Source organism: Pinus tabuliformis, chromosome 3_2 (assembly GCF_031772625.1).
Source record: "Pinus tabuliformis cultivar Carrire ecotype Pingquan chromosome 3_2, CPIR1, whole genome shotgun sequence".
Taxonomy (NCBI): domain Eukaryota; kingdom Viridiplantae; phylum Streptophyta; class Pinopsida; order Pinales; family Pinaceae; genus Pinus; species Pinus tabuliformis.
The window spans coordinates 1,132,517,052-1,132,538,628 of record NC_142302.1 but is presented as its reverse complement, the minus strand read 5'-3'; the positions used below and the strand labels follow the sequence as shown (position 1 = coordinate 1,132,538,628).

Here is a 21,577-nt window from a genome sequence, read left to right as displayed (position 1 = left end):
AAACTACACACATCCACGCCTTTCAAAATTAATTATATTAACCCATGGAGTACAGATCCTGAAACTCTTTTTTGCAAACTGGATGAAACAAGTTTGCAGAAAAAGCAGTTGCAGATGATGGAAGGATTCAACATGGTCTAATTTTTGTAAAAGTCATCTATGCAGCAACCTTTCCACTGGTTTGAAACTTTGAACACACACCCTAATAATGTTATCAACAGCTAGAAAGAGAGTGCTCCCTTACAATTGGTTAAGGAAAAAAATGATTCTTTATTAATATATAGCAATAAGTTTACATCGAAACCTTTTAAGCATTGCCATGTAGCTTAATCCCACTCAAAAACACATTACAAGGCACTCAAACTCAAGTTATACTAGCGTCATCACAAAAAATAAGCTGTAAGTTCCTAGAAGATGCCATCATTCACCGTCTAATCTTCCATTGGCTCATCATCGTCTATTTCTTCAATTCTCATTTTCTTTACTGCCTGGGATGCATCAGCATTAAAATAGGCAGAATTCGGAATTTCTATCAAGATATCCGATTTTGCACCAGTCTTTTGGTTAACGATTCCCCATTCCTGTCCACGCGATAAGATAATGTCTGCTGCTCAGGCACTGCATCAATGTATACTGTACTGTTCTCATCAATCTCCCCACTGATGAGCATCCGAGATAGCTGAGTGACAACTTTTCTTTCCAACCATCGTCGCAAGGGGCGAGCACCATAGAATCCCCAACCAGGTCTTGCATTTTACTCACTAATTTTGATCTAAATTGCCCGTAAACCACAAAGGCTAATAATGATCCCGCCTGTTTCACTAGTATTAACAACTAAGCATTAATTTATATTAATCGGCAAACGCACCAAAAACATCCCTTTGCTATGTACTTTGAACCCTAGTTACCAGACATCCCTTTGCTATGTACTTTGAACCCTAGTTACCAGAAACAGGACGATGTCCACCGTTTCTGGCAGAAACCTTGGGAGAAATCCAACCATACTAGAAATGCCGTCTGCAACGGCCGTTTTCGTTTTCACTGGCCAGAAACAATTTCCCGCGGAACGAAACAGTTTCTTCTTGGAATTCTCTCCAATGTGTTAAATGAACCCTTTGTACTTTTCTGGACTATTCTTTGCATCTCCACACCTCGTCTACTGAAACTAAATTGCATAGTTTATCGCTAACTTTGTCCAAACCCCAGGGCCAACTTCCTTTCCATGGTTGAAGAAGTATCGGTGCAAACCCTAGTTACCAGAAACGGGACGATGTCCACCGTTTCTGGCTGAAACTTTCGGAGAAACCCAACCATACTAGAAACGCCATCTGCAACGGCCGTTTTCATTTTCACTGGCAAGAAACAATTTCTCGCGAAAAGAAACAGTTTCTTCTGGGAAACGAATTTTCCGTTTCTGGATAGACTGGCAGTGAAATTTATTTTTTCGGACTCGGGTTAAATTTAATTTTTTCAAAGATGGATTAAATCGAGTTTAATTAGCAATAGATTGTTAATTTTCTGGAAATTACACATACAAAGGGTTAAGTCCAGTTTAATTCGCAATTGACTGTTAGTCTGTCGTAGTTGACTGTGAGTTTTATGGAAATTAAACATACAAAGTGAGAGCACTCCAGGGTATTGAAGAAAGCACCAGCGGTATTTTTGAGAGAATGCAGGGTATTGTGAATATGGTGAAAGAGTTGCCCGCTACAGTTGAATAGCATTATTATTGTCTCAGAAATTTATTTATTTTTATTTAGACAGTAGTAACTGGGTAGTGATCCATGCAAAAAAGTAGTTTTTTAGTTGTGCAGTTGCTCATGTTTTTTCAAGTAGTTATATTTTTTTTAACTGGGTAGTGATCCATGCAAATCAGTAGTTTTTTAGTTGTGCAGTTGCTCATGTTTTTTCAAGGATTTAAGCAGAAGAGGAGAGGAGAGCAAACCCATCACTCCTCAGATGCAGTTGCTCATGTTTTTTCAAGGATTTAAGCAGAAGAGGAGAGGAGAGCACACCCATCACTCCTCAGATGCAAGCAAGGAATAGATCAGAACCCAGCAACTTCATGCCCCATCGAGTTATCTTCAACAGCATTGTCAATTCTATTGTCAAAAGATACTGCCTACAAACTTCAATCTCTGGTTTTTTTTTTTTTAATGAATGCTGATTCCAGACCACATAATTCTGTCAAGATTTGGGTAGGTGAGGTTCGCTGGGATCAACCGTTCATATCGTAATGGGCTATACCTGTGTTCAGTCCTGTAATATTCTCTTTTAGCCTAATTGAATGAAACCTCTGTTCTATCTTCTGTATCAATGCATGTATATGTACTCCATTAAAGAGATTTTGACTGCTGTGACATTTTCTGTAACTCATACCACTTCATACCACTTCAGTGATATTTTAATTCACATAACATAAATCAAACTTGCTTGGTTAGTTTGAATGTAAGTTTCACCAGAGTTCTTCTTACGAAATATTAAAATTTAAACTACGGAGTTCAATTCTCTAGAGTACATTCAATGCAGAGTATGGAAAATATGGGAAAAGTATAAATACTGCTTATACCTATTCTCGTTATCGTCAAAAACAGTGAGATCCATGAGCTTTCATACCAGCATTTTTCATGCCGCGGCAAATCTGAGGAATGAGGCCGCAGCTCTTATGCATGCCCAGAAGCTCAACGGATAAACTTGTCTCTACCTAGGTCTTGTTACAATTTATAAACTAAATCAGTATTTACAATTGTTTTTTAACAATTTCATGAGCAGAAACATTGCAGGTTTATGGTTAATGCTTTGAGCAGAAACATTGCAGGTTTATGATTAATGCTTTGTTCACATTTAATATGTTCACATTTAATATTGTGTTTTTCTCTCTCCTTGTTTCTTATATGCGAAACCTCCCCACTTCGTTTTTCGTACCGTTCTCGTTTCCCGTTTCTGGTAACATAGGGGCAGACCAGACTATGATAGAAACTTAGTATGTGTCTTGGAGCTTCGTGGGCGACTGCTCAGGAGATCTACTGTGAACCCATCTTATTGTTTTTAAGCCAAATCCTTTATCTGGTTCTTGAAACAGGTCAGCTTATTGTCTTTAAGCCAAAGCCTTTATCTGGTTCTTGAAACATGTCAAAAGAGAGAATACAAATATCATTCTTTATACTTGTAAAACGTTTTCCAAAGCTATATTCTTGTGGTTGTGGCCCGTTTTGGAGGCTTCTTGCTTTTTAACGTTTTGAAGGATTGCTTTGTGAATGAGGTGCCTGTGAAGCATGTTTATTTTCAGTTAACAGAATCAGGTGCTCTGTATATTGAAGTTGGTATTATCATATCGCATAGTCCACTTCTCCAATGTGGTAAATGAACCCTTTGTACTTTTCCGGACTATTCTTTGCATCTCCACACCTCGTCTACTGAAACTAAATTGCATAGTTTACCGCTAACTTTGTCCAAACCCCAGGACCAACTTCCTATTGTCCAAGCCCCAGGGCCAACTTCCTTTCCATGGTTGAAGAAGTATCGGCGCAGATGATGATAGAAACTTAGTATGTGTCTTGGAGTTTCGTGGGCGACTGCTCAGGAGATCTACTGTGAACCCATCTTATTATCTTTAAGCCAAATCCTTTATCTGGTTCATGAAACAGGTCAGCTTATTGTCTTTAAGCCAAAGCCTTTATCTGGTTCTTGAAACAGGTCAAAAGAGAGAATACAAATATCATTCTTTACACTTGGAAAACGTTTTCCAAAGCTATATTCTTGTGGTTGTGGCCTGTTTTGGAGGCTTCTTGCTTTTTAACGTTTTGAAGGGTTGCTTTGTGAATGAGGTGCCTGTGAAGCATGCTTATTTTCAGTTAACAGAATCAGGTGCTCTGTATATGAAGTTGGTATTATTATTTCACATTGTCCACTTCTCCAATGTGTTAAATGAACCCTTTGTACCTTTCTGGACTATTCTTTGCATCTCCACAACTCATTTACTGAAACTAAATTGCATAGTTTACCGCTAACTTTGTAAAGCCCACATCATGAGTTAGTCTAATAGACCATTACCATTTCCCCGCAGACTCTGTAATTGCTATTGTTTTGTTTCCTTTATCTTTTTCATATCTTCATTTTAAATAGCCTTTATATTCCATAAATTATGTTTAGTTCAATCTTTAATTAATCCAATACAAAAAATCTACCTAGGATCTCAGTTAATGCTTCATAATATTCCTTTCCTTAATTATCAAGGGCATAGTTAACTGGTCCACTGCCATTCGGTCTAGATTAGAACAACCGGGACTTATGTTAGTTTTAGCTATGGTTGCTCAGTCAGTGTTCTACCTTCAGCAGGGATGGCATACTTACTTTCCTTAGTACAGCAGTGTGTACAGCTGCAGCAAAGAGGGGTGGTGGCATAGCTCTAGAACGCCACTTACTTTCCTTGGTGCAACAGTGTGTACAACTGCATCAAAGAGGGGTGAGGGCATAGCTCTAGAATTCCTTGGGAAGCAGGGTGTTCTTATGTAGTCATTGAGGGTACATGAATACCCAGGTCATGCACATGCCAACCCTCTGCGTTTAGAGATCTACATGTGATTACAGATTTAGTGTGCTGCTCCTAAATAGGTTTCCTTTCCAGAGTTAAAAGATCAACTTCAGTTCAAACTTCAAAAGGTGTTTGTCTAAATTGAGTTTGCTTTCCAAGCTTTAGGAAATGTACAATAGTTAAGTATATTTCTAGTTATAGAGTGGCGCTTATCTCCAGGACTGAGTGAAGGTGAGTAGCATGAGTCTTATCTAGCTGAGGGGCAGTTCCTTTGGCAGTCCAATGCATGCATGCTTGCTTCGTGTTCTATCCTAGGTTCCTGGGATTAGTGTTCCAGTGTTGTAAACCTCGCCTAATTTTCTGTACAAGTGGACAGGGTCTCACTTGGTTAATATACACTATAGTTTTGTAGCCATTTCATTGTAATTTTTTTTTTTCCAGAAAATAAAAGAAAAATAGATGTGATTTTGAGTGCTGCAAATTTCTATTGTCTGTTGGTCGTACTTTCCACTATACAAACAATAGTTTTGAGAGTTCATTGAGTTTTCAGATTTCTAGGGTCTGTAATTTGTAGGTGTGCTAACCATGTATTGAAATTTTAACAAGTTAAATCAACAAAATTTATAAATAGATTAATAGGTCTATCAACAAGTTTCAAGCAGCCATTGCAAAAAACTTATCCTATTGAGTATTGATGATTTTGGAAAAGAGATGCACATTTGTCTTAGTGATGGCATTATAACCTCGAATACATACATATATATTAAGGTTTGAAACTGATTTCCTAGTCAAGGCCAAAAAAGCTTTCTAAACCTTGGCAATTATTCAACGAAGATGAAATAACACAGGCCATAGCCACTTAGGTGTGAAATCAACTAGAAAACGAGTAAAATACCACCTACAACATATATACAAAACTTTCTAGTTAATATGTACCGCAAAAAAATTATATTGAAACAAAAAATTGAGAAATTTGTATATGAATGCATGCGATAAAAGTCTACAGTCTACAAAGAACGCAAAAATATACCTCTACAAGCCATTTATGAACCGTTGTTGATCCAACAACTAAAATATCTGGGCCACCGTCAGACCTTGTAGCAATGATGGACAAAATCCCCAAAACATGATTTGCATGTTTATGTGAGATGACCCACACACGCTGCAACCCATTAAATGCCATTTCCAATTTTTGTTTGCCAAAACCCCTAAGAATTTGTCCTGCAACACCCTCTACCACATCTAATGACATGGTTGCTCCACCAATGTGCAACGACAAAATAATACCCCACTTCTTCCTTTGTATTTGCTTAGCTCAATAGATCCTGTACCTAGGAAAAGCAATTGGAATTGACAAGATTGCTCTCTTCCAGTAGAAAGAAAATTAAATTTCGATTTTTTCCAAGACCTTCACAGTTGAGAATGTTTGCACTAGAGATGTTGGAAGATACAAAACAAACGCCTTGTATGGTTGAATCATTTCTTGCTTGGTTTCTCTACTGGATTGGTTTCTCCCATAGTGTTATTGTTGATGACTTGTTTGTACTCATCTGCATGTTAGCATTTAGCATTTTGTGACTAGACTAAGACATCTTCTACAACCTTATTACACCAAAGGTGTTCCTCTATGGAGTTGGTTGGGCAAACACTATTCATCGCAACCAGTCATTGTGCTCCATTTCCATCCTTCTCCAACCAGTCAAAATTTGACACGTGGAAAGTCACCACTGGGTTCCTCACAATAAATAGGCGAGCATTAGCTCTCCAGCTACTCCGTGGCAGCAACTTTTTTCCGCGCCATCAATTGTTGCAAAGCCCAGTCCTTCAATTACTAAAACATGCCAAGGTTCTCTTTCAAGTTATTCTACAAGATAAGATAAGATAATTATATTTATGTCCAACTAATGACCACAAAGTAGGTCAAAGGGACTGTTGAGTACACTGATGTATATACAAAGCGGGAGAACCAAATGGTCTCCTATAAAAGATACAATGCATGAAGTAAATCAAAGATACAATGCATGAAGTAAATCAACATCTGGCTCTAGCGGAGAAGATCCAGGACCTAATAGGTTTGAGGATCAGACCCATCTCTCCTAACATTTGAGGCTCAATGAATAATGCTGAAGAAACTCAATAATGTCTGTTGGCCCGATGAAGAGCCGATGGCAAGTGCAGACTGTCCACTAAATCGTGTCCTGGGGGGGTTCACATGCTGCTGAATGCTGGAGGACCTAGTCTGTCTCCCAAGAACGGATCTGAGACGGAACTGCTGATGAGATCTCGTGTAGCAAGGTGAGGTCCCACGGATCCTCACTGATCTGGAGTCTGGATACGTACTAGTATCAATCGATCTCTTGGTGCCCCTATCTGAAGGTAGTACCCTGAAAAATGTCGTGATCCTCTGTGTGGGGTCTAGTTTGATGGGAGGCTAAAGAATATGCGCTCGAAACCTAAGAGCCTCCTGCATATATAGGGCCAAACATCTCTGATCGGGGTACCTGAAAAAGTCGGCGAGGGTCTGAGAATATCTGAACAAGCAATGAAACCTTCCTCTGATCTCGTAGTAGACAGGGCATCCAAGGATGGAGTGCACCTTGGTCTCCACTTCCTGTAAATGACATACCTGGAAAAGTTTGATCTATCCACCTGGTGGTCCGTCTCTACTCGAAGTCTATGAGAACCTACTCTGAACTGGCCTAGAGGAATGCAAAGAGCATGCATCGAGTGGTGAAATATATGCTGGGGTTGAACAATGAGCCCGTCTCTCAACTCCAAGAAGTGCTCAGCATAGAAGGCCATCTTTGGGCCCAACCCTCCTGGAGGATTGACCTAGGTGACCTGGACGAACTGCCTGTAGATGTCCTCCTTGATGATCTTGTTTAACTCTTGTTTAGTAGGTAAAAGGTGATTGGGAGCATCTAAGGAATATCAAAAAGGAGGGAGATGATCCAACTGAATTCCCACTAACTCTAAGAGGTTTGAAACTCCTGTAAACCAACATCTGGCTCGGCCTGAGGGGGTAGAACAGGCAATAGTCTCAGAAGAGCAATATGCCAAGTAAGGGTAACGGTCCCTACTCTTTATTGAGTCTGCCAAGCCTTGGTCACGATGCAAGAATGAAACCAATTTGAAGACCGTCTCAAGCCGAAAGGGCTGAGCTCCAAAATCTGCCAGGATAATGTGCTGCGGCACTGTCAGTTTGCACCTAATGATGCAACGGAGAAGAAGAATTTGGACTCTCTCAGCTGAAGCCCAGTCTAACTCAAGTAAAGACGGTCCCCAAACCTCTGAGCCATATAGAACAGTGGGACGAATCAAGGTGTCCATGAGGCTCATCTTGGATGAGATGTCCTGGAAATGATGTCGAAAGCACTATCTCTCGAGAAGGGCTAAGGATCCATATCCTTTGTTGATCCAAGGCTAAAGTGTTGGTCGCAAACTGAAGCGGGGACCTGAAAATTGCACCCCAAGTAAGTATACGTGCTGGTGATCTCAATCTCCTCCCCTCTGAATAGAAAGTGAAGGTCTGAGGTTTTCTTCACCCCATTGAAGATCATAACCTTGGTTTTAGTCAGGTTGACCATCAACTATCAATGGTCATAGAATAGAGCTAAGGCATCCAGCTGCCTCTATAATCCTTTTGGGGATGAGGAAAAGAGGACCACGTCATCAGCAAAGAGTAGAATAGATATCAAAACTTGGTGAAGAAGGCAGCCATTAGTTTTCTGGATATGCTCGTGTAGAAATGCTTCCAACTCATTAATATAGATCCCAAACAGGGTAGGGGACAGTGGACAGCCCTGTTTAACCCCAATAGTGCTTCGAATGAAATCATACATCCCATGGGCTGCGTGAAGACGAACAAGAACGAACTCATATAGGCGCATAATAGCGGTCAATAGGGTTGCATAAATTCCAATATCTCTGAGTCTCTGGAGCAAGGCTTCCCTCGGAACAGAGTCAAAAGCTTTCTGAAAATCTACGAAACAACAGTAGACTTTTGAAGAGCGGTGTTGTGCCTCCTCAATCACAACACGAAGGGTGAATATGTGGTCAATGGTCTGATGATCTGGTCGAAAACTTGCCTGTCCCCTAGCTCTGAGTTGTCTTTGCTCAAGGTCACTAGAGAGCTTCCTATGTAGAACAATAGCATACAACTTCGAGAATGTGTGACCCACCATGATCATTTTGTAGTTATTGGGAATTGAGCTAGAACCTAATTTGTGGATCGGATGGATGATGTGGTGTGCCCATGTCGGTGGAAAACCTTCACAAACTACATGGTTGAAGAGATCAACCAAGTAGCTAACCAAAGCACGAAAATCGTGCTTAAATAACTCTGCTTGGTAGCCTTCCTCATCAGCTGCTTTGTTGTTGTTCATCACCCAAATGGCCTCTCTAATATCTCTGTCTGAGAATAGATAACAGGAAGAGGGTGGGGAGGTAACATGAATTTGGGCCTGCCCGGGAATATCATAAAGGTTGGAAGTGTGAGAGAACATGGATGTAGGGTCGAGGTCAGCTGGAATAGGGGATCGACGTGGAAGGATGGTATGCCAGAATTGTTTCGGGGAATGGACAAGGAGAGCAGAAAGTTTCTGTCTTCTATGGGAGACAAAGAGTCGTTTCTTGTGACGAAGAAGACGACGATAAGAGGCTTTGAGTTCGGAGTAGGAGGGTTGAGAGTGGGTGAAAGCATATCGAAGTTCTCGATGTAGAGTCTTGCATTCATCATCGTACCATTTGTTCATGGGGCAAGATCCAACATTAGGGGAGATGGAAGTGGAATGAGCGGAGTGGGGGAAGGATTTGAGTGTTGCTTCCCAAATGGCAGCTGAAAGACAGGTAAATTTAGTGGAAGCAGAGTCAAGCAAGGAGAACTAGGTTTTCGATGGGAGTATCTTGCATAGGGTAGAGTATCGCTAGTTCAAGTTCCGCAAATCTGACGAAATCCTGAGTTTCGTTGGCCTCAAAATTTTCTTCTTCTTCTTTAAAATCTCTGTTTATTGCAGGATCTCCCAAGTTGTTCAGTCTGTCTATGTTATCGTCTCGTAGAGCGACCGAGAATGTTGTATGCCACACGGTAGCGGTGAAACTGTCTATTCCTTCTTCCCGGGCATCGCTGCAGTAATTTGCAAGTGTCAGTGATCACTTTGTGGAAAGTTTTACATTTCTCATAAACCATCAATAGTCTTGATTGAATTTGAATTCTGTTGAAGATGGCGAAGTTGTAGATAAAGTGGGGGGCCCTTGTCGAGGACAAGGGAGAAAGAACGACCTTTCGATGCCCAGTTGGATGAAAACATATGGGCAGAGGAAGAGGAGAAACACCACCCCACTACAAGATGAGGAGGAATAAGGCGGCCTCTCAAAATATCAGAGGGTTCAAGGTCTGCCTCGGAAGAAACTACCATTTTCGAAGGCCTTGTCAAGGCTTATAGTCGATTCTAGATCTGCAAATTCTAGAGTTTGGCTATTACTTGAAACAAATTTGCGAGAATATTGGCTTTCCAGGCTTTAATGTTCTTGCATCTATCATGGCATGCTCCTTGGATTTGCAGTAGATCTAATTGATGCATGGACACTTGAGTGCATTTTTGCATGTTGTATCTAAGGCTATTGATGGTTCATATGTAGGGCACTTTTCTAGGCTATAAATACTAGAGGAATGGAGGGAGTATTAAGCTCTTTGGTAAATTATTGTGTAGGGAGCTCTATGATTGTTCCAGTAGGCATAAATGTAGACCAAATGAGTGCTCAAAGTAGCCTTCTAGGTTCCTTAAGAGCTGCATTGAGTTCTATGTCAGGCCATACTATAGTAGAACAATTACATTTTTTCCCTTCATATGGTGATAATGCAACATTTTGTCCGAAGAGATTAGATGATGGGTTAAATTTACAATTCGTTGGTATAAAGGAAAATCCTATAGTAATAGAAGAGAATCTTATTTTTGTTATGCCAATGCATGTTGAATCATGCTTGGATTCATCGGTTATGTAGAAAAAGTCTAGATATTATGTCTCGAAGAAAAATAATTACGTACATAAACGCAGAAAGTTACGGAGAAATTTTGTAGCACTTCTATCAAAACAAACCCATATGGTTCCTCGAAAGGAATTCTTGCATAATGACAGCATACATTCTATCTAAACACCCAAGGCAACACAAATAGAAGATACTGGCAAGTGCAATGTTAATATTGAGTAGCATGAGATAAGTGTATTGGCTAGCACTTGTACAGGATATCCATTGAAACTTCTGCAGTCGGGAAACAAGGTCATAAATAATAGATTGGGTTGGATTTTGCATACTAAAAAATATGAAACTTTTCCTTGAATGCATATTGATTGTAAGACAGTTGATGGTGAAGTCATTTCATTATGTCAGACAGGATCTTCAAATTTACATTTGGATTCCAAAAACCCAGATACGAATGTTGTTGATGTTGGAGAGATTACTTCAGGAAGCATGTCAATCATTGAAGAGACTCCCAATTTTCAAATTCTAAGCAGTCCATCCTTCCAAATATCCGATTTTAATTTAAAACAAATTGCAGTGTCCACTAAACAAGAAGTAATTTATCTATAAGAGTGCACGTCTTCTAGTGATAATACACTACTTTCTCGAGAGAGTGATTGTGAAAAAGAGTGGTTCATTTCTTTTTTGGAGGAGTATGGATAGTTCGGTTGGTGTGTGTATTCAATGGATTATGCAGCAGTAGGGCATCCATGTATTGTTGGTGATGGTAGTTTCTCACTATTCTGTACAATATGTGGTTTTTTTAGAAGATTCAATCAAAAATCTTATTTGCTATATCTGCGAGGGTTTCTCCAGGTGACAGGGTATTATCACAAGTTTTTTAAGAATTATGGGATAATATCAGCACCTTTAACAACATGATGCCAGCCTAAGCCGAATTTACCCACAATAAGCATATAAAATGCATAATCTCATTTATCCCAGGAATTTCAATTACCCTGCCTAGTCAAACCTTCATAAATTAAGGTTTAAGGCCCCTTAATTAAATCTCATGCAGAAATGTTTTAATTGACTGTCCATAGTCTTAACCTTAATTAATCCTTTTGAGCGGAACTTTATTCAACCCTTCTTAACCTTTGGTTAATTCTTAATATCCACTCGTCTTAACCATACCATGGTTAGACTTTGGTAAAACCCGACTTAAACCATAATACCTTTGGCTCCGCTATTTCTATTATAACTCTAGTATAATAGAAATATTACATAAACTACTTTAAACCTCACCTTTCCACCATTCCACGACCTTGCACGTTTTTCGACCCTCACCTTTATCACATTTAGCGTCCACCGTTGATTTCACTCCATTAGATCAACGACTGTCGCGTCGTATCGCCATTTAAACCCATTCATCTGCTGGAACCCAAATCACTTAACTCGCATTAATAAAATTCTCGGGTCCGCTTAGGCCCAAGCCTTATCGGCTTCAATCTCCGCTGTTGATCCCATCCTTCAATCCAATAGTTGATGGTTCACCCAATCACCGAAACTAATCGGTGATCCTCCACCATTGATCAAAACCCATTTGATCCAACGGTTAACAACGATATCGGATGAGCCACTTGCATGGGGATTACCTGCCTGATAAAGTGGTTTTCTCTCTCCTGCGGTGTGCTACGTGTCAGTTGATAAATGGAATCAGGTTACCAACCCGAATTACCACTTACCACTTTTTCTCCATCCAATAAACAGCTTCGCTGATAAAACTGCCTTCTTCCTTGACTATTGCACGAGCTGATTGGCGTGCGATGACCGTTAGATATAAGAGGCCATCAAATCTACGGTTTGTGGGACTTCAACTAGCACATGGATTAAAACGGGCTTAACCCCCGCAATCAACTATGATCCAAGAGGTTGAATATGAGATCGGCGGCTAGGAGTGAGTGTGGAACTTCTGCCACAATCAAGAAAATTTGTACTCTCCTACCCCACAGTTGTTGATCACTGTCGATCTAATAGATTTGTCAATCTGACGATCCAGATCTATTCATCTGCCATTAATATCCATCGATCTAAATGATCCGACGACTTCTGTGCACATTTACTTCCTTCCTTCGTGCCTTTACTTTCTTTGCCTTTACGTGGTTTCTCAAAGTTCTCTGTGGTTTCGGGTTCCTCCAAGGTTTTTGGTCTTTAATTGTTCTGCGACACAACTCCCTCTTGATTTAACTCCGCGTACTCTTAAACATTGTCACTCTTGAACTTCACATTGATCCTTCCCTAAAAACAATCTGGACATCAAATTCTTAAGCTACGAACTGATAATGGTGGAGAATATGTTAAAAACACATTCATCAACTTTTGCACTGAAAATGGAATTCAAATGCAACATACTGTTCCATACACTCCACAACAAAATGGTGTAGCTGAAAGGAAAAATTGCACCTTAAAGGAAATGGCTAATTGTATGCTGCAATCTAAAGGGCTCAGTCTTAGTTTTTGGGCCGAAGCAATTAATTGTGCAAATTATATAATCAATCGCACTCCTACTAAGGTTCTAGAGAATATCACTCCAGAAGAAGCTTGGAGTTCCATTAAACCAGATGTAAGTCACTTTCGTGTGTTTGGAAGTGAAGCATGGGCCCATATTCCAGATGAAAAGCATAAAGCCTTAGAACCTAAGAGTGAGAAATGCACTTTTGTTGGATATTCTGAAGATGTAAAAGGTTACAGACTTATTCCATTTAAGTCCAAAAATGTTATCATTAGAAGATATGTAAAATTTGATGAAAATAAATCGGCCTGCGAGCCTAGTCCGGCGGATGTGCCACCTCTTCCTATCTCTTCTACTTTTGAAAACATTTCTTCTTCAGATGATGAAAGTGAGGATGACAATCCTCCCCCACCTTCTCAGGATCCTCAACTTCCAAGATGGGTCCGTGCTACTCGAGATGCAGCAGGTGATCTTGCCGGTGATCCTACAGATCAGCGACGTACACGTTCTCAGTTTGAAAGAGCCTCTTCTTTACTGGCTCAAGCTCCAGTAAATCATGATCCTGACACTTTTGCAGAAGCTTCAGGCCATCCACATTGGGAAGCAGCTATGAATGAAGAATATCAGTCATTGATGACAAATGATACATGGGATCTTGTTCCTCTACCAACGGGACGAAAACTTGTAAGATGTAAATGGGTTTACAGAACCAAGTATGGACCAGATGGCAAAATTGATAAACATAAAGCTCGTCTTGTTGCTAAGGGCTTTTCACAGGTTGAAGGAATTGACTACACTGAAACCTTCGCCCCTGTTGCCAAAATGAACTCTATCCGCCTTGTTCTTTCCCTTGCTGCCTCTTTAAAATGGGAAGTCCATCAAATGGATGTTAAATCTGCCTTCTTGCATGGGGACTTGCAGGAAGAAATCTATATGGAACAACCCATTGGCTTCATACAAACAGACTCAAGCCTTGTGTGTCGACTTAAGAAATCCCTTTATGGTCTCAAGCAGGCTCCTCGGGCTTGGTATGCCAAAATGGATAGCTTTCTTTTAGAATCTGGCTTTTCTAGGTGTCATTCTGACAATACTGTCTACACCAAGAAAGTGGGTGACTCTCTTATCATCCTTGTTCTTTATGTTGATGATCTTATCCTTACTGGTAGTGATCCCAACCTTATAAACCATGTGAAGTCTATCCTTAAAAAGAAATTTGAAATGACAGACTTAGGACACTTACACTATTTTCTCGGTCTTCAAGTCTTGCAATCCAAGGAGGGTATTTCCCTTTCCCAGTCCAAGTATGCTTGTGATATTCTTCGTCATTTTCACATGGAAGACTGTAAGCCAGCCCCTTCTCCCTTTCAGTCTGGAGTCAGACTTTCAGTCTCTTGTTCTTCTCCTGAAGTTGATGCTACCTTATACCGTCAATTTGTAGGAAAACTCTTGTACTTAACCCATACTCGTCCTGATCTTTCCTTTGCTGTTGGCCTTGTTGCTCGTTTTATGCAAAACCCCCGTGAAAGTCACTGGAAAGCAGCCAAAAGAATACTTCGTTATGTTCGAGGTACAGTACAGTTTGGGATTCATTACAGTGCCAAAGCAGCTCCTCTGTTAGTTGGTTTCACTGATTCTGATTGGGCTGGTGACCCTGATGATCGGAAGTCTACTGCCGGTTATGTCTTCACTCTTGGTTCAGGACCTATTACATGGGCTTGTAAGAAACAGGCTGCCATTTCTCTTTCGTCAGCAGAAGCAGAGTATCGTGGTGCCGTGGAAGCTAGTAAGGAAGCCTTGTGGCTTCGTCAGATCCTATCAGAGTTTGGCTTTGAGCAGCAGCATCCAACCTCCCTTTGGTGTGATAATCAAAGTGCCATTCAGCTATGCAAAGATCCAGTCCAGCATCAGCGCAGCAAACACATCGAACTACACATGCACTTCATCAGAAAACTCATTCATGACCATGCTCTTGAAGTACAATATTGTCCAACAGATGATCAGATTGCAGACATCTTCACAAAGGCTCTCACAGAGGCGAAGTTCACTAAACTTCGATATATGCTTAGAGTTCAGGAAGTTGTCACTAAGGGGGGATAGGCTCTAGTGCCTCCTTCCTTCTCCTATTGTGTCATATTTGTAAATCCTTCAATCCTATCCCAAGTTGTTCTTAAGGGGGGATGTTAGGATATTCCGACACATAGGATATAGTTAAGATCAACTTGGTCTAGTTTAGAGTTAGGTATAGAGTTAGGTAAAGTGTCTTTCTTTACCGTTGTACATATTGTAACTTACAATCCGACGGTCACGATATGTAGTGATCCGACGGTTCACTCTCACCTCGGTATTATCGACACTTGATCCGTGGCTTGACACCCGATTGGTCCATGAGTTCTATTTAAAGCGCATGGAGGGTCATTGTTCGGGTAATCCGTGCATGAGAGAAGCTTATGTAAATTTTCATTCTTTGATTAATAAATTGTCTGTACCCACGTTGGGACAGGCCGTGGACTGTTTCCCTCCTTGCACTCTGAGGGTTTTAACCACGTCAAAAATACTGGTGTATTGATTTGAGATCTGGTTGTGAGCGGTGTCCTTTTGGTATTCTTTCTGAGGAACTTACCCTGTAAATTCCTACATCTGACACGATCCTTCATCCTCACTTCTTCTCTATGTTCTGCCCGAACTCCACCTGCATACATATATTATGCAGAACCTCTAATTCACACAATTTATCATTCAATTACTCAAACCACACAGTTACACAGTTTAGGAATTGAATCTCTGTATATATATATATATATATATATATATATATATAAACAAATGATTACATAATGAGATTCTCTGTCTCTCTGTCTTGATTTTCTAATCAGTGGCCTCTGTTTTCCTACCTATCGTAGGCTTACAATCAAACCTATCTAACTCTCGACCTGACTAACCAGCTAACCCCTGACTATACCTTTTAGGATTACATTTATACAAAATGATTCTACAACCAATTCATAGCTTAGATCCATAACCTTTGCAACAAAATCCTAAAATCTCTTCCTTATCTCTACGGATCCTCTCTAATCCACAAAATCATGAACTAACTCCTAATCTAAGTTTTACAATTAATTTTCAAATCTATCAACTATCATGATTCTCTCATGTTCTCCTACATTTGAGAACATTTACAAATATGCCTCACTATACTTAATTAAATCCCTATTCTAGCTTCTCTCATTAAAATCACCCAAAACCTTAATAATTACATTAATTCAAAACACAGAAAACCAACTTCCTTGGAAACACAAGACCCCCTATGTCTACTAAAATACGATGATATTGTTGAGTTGAATGCTCCTGCATCACAACATTACTGAAGAAAGATGCATTATCTTGGACTCTAGAAGCAACTAAGGCCTTTGAATATCTTAAAGAGGCAATGTGCTAACCATCGGTCTTAGCTACGCTAGACTTCACAATTTTTTTTATTGTGGAATGTGATGTCTCAAGAAATGGAATTGGTGATGTTTTAATGCAAGAAGGAAGACCCATTGCTTTTGAAAGTCATCTAATCAAAGGAAAGTATTTACACAAACCTATTTATGAGAAAGACATGTTGGCAATACTGCATGCACTAAAGCAATGGAACTTACCTAATGGGAATACACTTCAAGGTAAAAATAGATCATGATAGTCTTAAATACTTTTTGGAACAAAGATTATCTTCAGAAGAGTAGCAAAAATGGGTCACAAAAATGTTATGTTATGACTTTGAAATCGTCTACAAAAAAGGGAAGCAAAATGTTGTTGTAGATGCACTCTCAAGAAAGGATGAGGATGTGGAAGCATTAATTTGTGCCATTTCTATTATCCAACCAGATCAGATAACCGAAGCAAGGGATGAATGAAAGAATGATGAAGAAGTGTGGACAATCATTCAAAAGTTGTAGCAAGATCCTAGTAAATCTGATACATTCAATTGGAAAAACTATTCATTATGGTACAAAGATCGCTTATATCTTTGTAAGAATTCCCAACTCAAACAAAAGATTCTTTTGGAATTGCACACCTCTCCCTTAGGAGGGAACTCAAGATTTTTAAAAACTTACCATAGGGTCAAGAAAGAATTTTTTTTGGATGGCCTTAAATCTGATATTCAAAAATTTGTGGCAGAATGTTTGCTTTGCCAACAAAATAAAGTTGAGACAATTCAGATCCCGGGTCTGTTACAACCTTCATCCATTCCAAGTCAATGTTGGGAGGAGGTTTCAATGGATATTATCACAGGTTTAACCAAGTTCAAAGGAAAGAGTGTCATCATGTTGGTAGTTGATAGACTTACCAAGTTTGCACACTTTTGTGCATTATCTCATGCATTTAAAGGGAGTATAGTTGCTAATGGATTTATGGAAACAATTTGAAAGCTACATGGAAATCCAAAGATTATTGTAAGCGACAAATATCCCATTTTCACTGGAAATTTTTTGACAGAATTATTTGCTTTCCTGGGTACTCAATTAGCTCATAATTGATCTTATCATCCTCAATATGATGGGAAAACTGATATAGTGAACAAACATTTGGAAGGATATCTTCGTTTCTTTGTATTTGATAAACAAACACAATGGGTCAAATGGTTACCTCTAGTTGAATGATGGTATAACACTTCCTTCCATACTACAACAAAAATGATCCCATTTATGGCACTTTATGGATATCATCCACCATCCATCACATCATCTTTAAGAGAAAATTCTAAGGTTCAAGCAATGGAAGATCACATTGAGCATCAACAAAAAGTTCTCCAACTCTTAAAGGATAGCCTCACTTTGGTGCAGAATCAAACCCTAGGCTAGGGTTTGTCCACTCCGTGGACTCGACACTTGTTTCTATTTATAAACGCATGTGATACATTTATATTTCTTGGTCAATAGCAATGGGAACAAAATTTTGTCATCTATGTTTACGTATGAAAAATATGAAGGGTTGTTCGACAGTACCTCTGCTTATAGGTTGTTTTCTTCGGCACTCTGTTTCCGGTTCTTTATCCTCTCGTTTGACTTGCTGTGTTGCACCGTTCTGGCTATGGTTCAATACATTTGTTCTTCACTCTGTTTTCGGATGTATGCACGAATTTGTTTTTGTTTGTTGTTGGGAACACAATGAAACACAGCCTTAAAGTGATCAGTCTCTGTTTGCTAGCAATGTTCTTACAATACGTTAAAAGAAAAAAATACAGTATTATAGTAAATAGGCAATGATACAGATGGATAGTTTGGAAATAAGATCTGTCTTTGTTTTTATTTCTTTTTCATGAAATTGCTGAACCTTTCTCTTGTCTTACATTGCTGCTTTTATACATTTTTGGTTACAGTTAATTGAAACTGCCATTGCTTTCAGTTGAACAGAAATGATATGGTTGTGTAACTACAGTTCGGTTGACATTACAAGATCTTTATTTAGACAGTTTTTGTCTTTTCCTCTTTAAGTTGACAGATCAATTTTTAAACTACTGTTTATTACTGTTTGGACCATAACAACCCTAACCGACCATTTAACTTTGACTAACATAGCAACTAAAAGTAAAATAAAATAAAATCCTATCTCATGACCTGATAAACTAATCATAAAAAACAATCCAAATACTCAAACAACCTTCCAACCTAGTAGAGACTTCACCCGGTCATGGTGAGATGGATGCTCCTGCATCAGGCTCCCGGGGCAAAAAGAAATCATGGCTCTAGTCCATGAGCTTCTTGACTGAAGAACCTATCTGTTCAATCTGCCTGGCATCAAGCCACGAACTGTCCTCAATAGGACGGTTCTTTCACTTGACCATGTATTGCACATATTCCTTCCGCCGAGTTCGTTTAACCACCTGAGTGTCGAGAATGCTTTCGATCTCGGGAGGTTGAACATAAGGCATCTGTCTCTTCTAAGCTGCTCCTTCATCCTGGGTATTCTGTGTAGGTCGCGTGGTTCCATCTTCTCCCTTATCCTCTGGGTCAGTGGTATAGGGAAACAGGTCTGGCAACTGTATCTCGTAGGCATTCGCCGAAAACTTCCGAAGGACTTTGCAAGGCCCTATCTTTTTATACTTCAGTTTATTGTACATACCTTTAGGGAAGCGTTCTTTGCGCAAATGCGCAAGGACTTCATCCCCCACGTTAAATTGTACTTCCCTTCTCTTCAAATCTGCTTGTTGTTTATACTTTAAGCTGCTGTCCTGCAATTTAATTTTTACCTGTTCATGCAAATCTCTCATCGCGTTAGCGAAATCTTCTCCATCTACGCTTCGCCTTTCCTGCAGTCCAAGGTCCCGCAGTTCATGCACTCCGCGAGGATGCATGCCGTACAGGATCTGAAATGGGCTGAAACCTGTGCTGCGGTTAGGTAAGTCGTTGTAAGCGAACTCTGCCTGTGCAAGCGCTCGATCCCACATCCGTGAATTCTCTCCGACCAAGCTTCGTAACAAGTTTCCCAGACTCCTGTTTACAACCTCTGTTTGCCCGTCGGTTTGCGGGTGATATGCAGAACTGTAGCTTAGCTGTGTGTCCATTTTTTTCCACAAGGTACGCTAAAAGTGTCCCGTGAACTTCACATCCCTGTCCGAAGTATAGATTTAGGCAATCCATGTAACCTAACAATCTCATTGAAAAACAAGTGGGCCACATGGGTGGCATCACTGGTTTTTCTGCAAGGAATAAAATGCGCCATTTTTGAGAATCTGTCCACTACTACCATTATCGAGTCGTATCCTCGCTGTGTCTTAGGTAGACCTAAGACGAAGTCCAAGCTGACTGAGTCCCACGGTCTGCCTGGAACAGGTAACGGTGTGTACAGTCCTGTGTTTTGACTGTGACCCTTTGCTAACTGGCACACTTTGCATCTGGCCACAAATTGTTGTACATCTCTCCGCATCTTTGGCCAAAAGTAGAAATGACTGAGCTACTCGAGTGTCTTGTCCATGCCAAAATGTCCAGCCAAACCTCCACTATGCTTCTCTCGAATGATATTCTCCCTCATCGAGCAGTCAGGTATGCACAACTGTCCTCCCTTAAACAACAACTTCTCCTGTAGATTGTAGTCCAACCAAGGACTGTTATCTCTCACTAAGGGATTCTGACATGCCTCATAGGCCTCCTTAAAATCTGTATCTGTCTGGTATAAGTCCTGTAAGTGCTCAAAACCCAGCACCTGCACAGTGCTTTCCTGCAGAAGTAGAGCTTTCCTACTTAGCGCATCCGCTACCTTATTTGCTTGCTCGCTAATATGTTTCAATACGAAATTGAAACTCTGCAAATACTCCACCCATTTGGCATGTTTGTGGTTCAGCTTGTGCTGCTGCATTACATACTGTAGTGCAGAATTATCTGAAAACAACACAAATTCATTTCCCAATAGATAATGCCTCCAGTGTTTTAATGCCTATATAACAGCATAGAACTCCTTATCATACGATGAATATTTATGTCGACTCTCATTTAGCTTCTCGCTGAAAAATGTTACAGGCTTATCCTCCTGACTGAGTACAACTCCAATTGCTGTCCCACTGGCATCACAGCGAACCTGAAATAACTTCTTGAAATCTGGTAATCTCAGGATCAACCTCTCAGTGATCTTTCTCTTTAACAACTGGAAACTTCTCTCCGCTGCCTCTGTCCATCGAAAAGGTTGGCTGGCCTTTTTGATGGTGTCCAACATAGGCACACAAATTTCGCTGAAATTCTTTATGAATTTCCTGTAAAAACTCGCTAATCCGTGAAAGCTACGTACCTCAAATAAATTTTTTGGAGATGGCCAATTCACTATCGCTGCCACCTTCTCTGGATCCATCTTCAATTCATTCTCTGCTATTACAAACCCCAAATAAATCAATTCCTTCTGCAGAAAAGTACATTTCTTCAAATTTATTAGCAGTTTATTCTGCTGTAATTTCTCCAGCACCTTACGCACATGTTGAAGGTGTTCTTCCCTTGTCCTGCTGAAAATAAGTATGTCATCCAAATATACTATCACAAACTTCCCAATGTACTCCTTCAGCATCTCATTCATTAACCTCATGAATGTACTGGGCGCATTGCTCAACCCAAATGGCATGACCAGCCATTCGTACAGCCCCTCATTCGTCTTAAAGGCTGTCTTCCATTCATCCCCCTCTCGTATCTGAATTTGATGGTACCCGCTCTTCAAGTCTATCTTAGAGAAATAAGTTGCCCCGCTTAAACAATCCATCATATCATCCATCCGTGGTAGTGGAAACTTGTACCGGATGGTGATTTTATTGATGGCCCTTGAGTCAGTGCACATCCGCCACTCTCCTCCCTTCTTGGGGTGAGGATTGTTGGAACAGCACAAGGGTTTAAACTTTCCCTTATCAATCCCTTGTCCAACAACTCTTGCACCTACTTCCTAATTTCTTCATTGTCTTTGGGGCTCATTCGATATGCCGCTTTGTTCGACAAACTGGCTCCGGGTATGAAGTCAATATGATGACTTATGCTCCTTTTGGGGGTAATTTGTTTGGAAAGTCATCTACAACTATGTCCGTAAATTCCTGCAACATTTGCTGGATTTCTAT

The 21,577-nt window shown here is 40.1% G+C and overlaps 1 pseudogene; it reads right to left on the bottom strand.

The window, feature by feature from the left end:
- Positions 1–272: 272 nt before the first annotated feature.
- LOC149184682 (chaperone protein ClpB1-like) overlaps positions 273–21,577 on the bottom strand; it is a 65,385-nt pseudogene continuing 44,080 nt past the window's right edge.